This window comes from Tarenaya hassleriana, unplaced genomic scaffold (assembly GCF_000463585.1).
Source record: "Tarenaya hassleriana unplaced genomic scaffold, ASM46358v1 Cleome59, whole genome shotgun sequence".
NCBI lineage: Eukaryota > Viridiplantae > Streptophyta > Magnoliopsida > Brassicales > Cleomaceae > Tarenaya > Tarenaya hassleriana.
Window position 1 is genome coordinate 82,750 of NW_010968415.1, and position 1,135 is coordinate 83,884.

Here is a 1,135-nt window from a genome sequence, read left to right on the forward strand (position 1 = left end):
CTACCAAAGACTAATCTACCTAGCCATGGGATTTTTATTGCCACCTAGAACCCGTTGGAATCTCTACAACTCACCAAGCGTATTTCCGAACCAATCCTTGTCTCAACTTAGCATCTTCGATCTTAGTTCTTCTTCATACCTGGATTTTTACCTTTTTGTAGAATTTTTCTATCAAACGCTGGCATCTCGGGTTTCTAGGACGTTGAAGTTAAAGGACATCGCTTTTCGCTCTCTCTTTTTTTTCCTCTTTTTTTTCTTCTCTTTTTTTTTCTTTCTCAATGCGATGTCCGACCCACAACTTAGACCCGAACAATCGAACGATGCACTCATGTCCTCGAACGATTTTCGTTGACGAGATTCTGACAGCGGAGTATCGAGACGCTTTATTTTCCCAAGATATTCGTTGAACTAGATTTCATCGACCTGCAAGACTCGGAAAAAGTTCTAAACGAAACATATAACCTGGATACAGTCGTTTCAACTCCGTAGGTTCCAAATAACAACCCCATCCCACAAACTTAGTAGAAAGTCTGGAGAACTATCAATTCGACACGGTTCAACCACGTTCTACAAGGTCACTAGATCATCAAGATATTCCTACTCTATCATCCCAAAAATCCTCCAAATGATGTTCAAAACAGGTGTCCGAGGTATGCACGTGAACCTATAAGAACCTATATCTATATGTCATATGCAATCATGCAAACCTAACAAAAATCATCTATATGGAAAAAAGGAAAAGAAAACGTGAATGCAACTAATGCAAAGTGATATGCAAAAGTGAAAATTTTTCCTAAGTCTATATGCCATGACAAAATGCACCTAAACTAAATGCAATCCTAAGTAGATAGGTCTGAATGGATGAAGGATCTATCCACCCCCTCCCCCCAGACTTGAACCATACACCGTCCACGGTGTAGACTCTCGCCCGGAAGAATGGAATCAACAATAACGTATGAAAAGAACCAGTAAAAGGGTAGAGAAGGCTTAGCTCTGCGAAATTCGTTCGCTCGCAATGAAGTTAACTCACGTCAAACGCCAGAGCTCTCACAAACTCTGTAAACTGGAACCTATCCAACGTTGTCTCTCGGAAGTCGATGCTCATCTCTCGTGTACCGGTGTAAACGCTCATAGA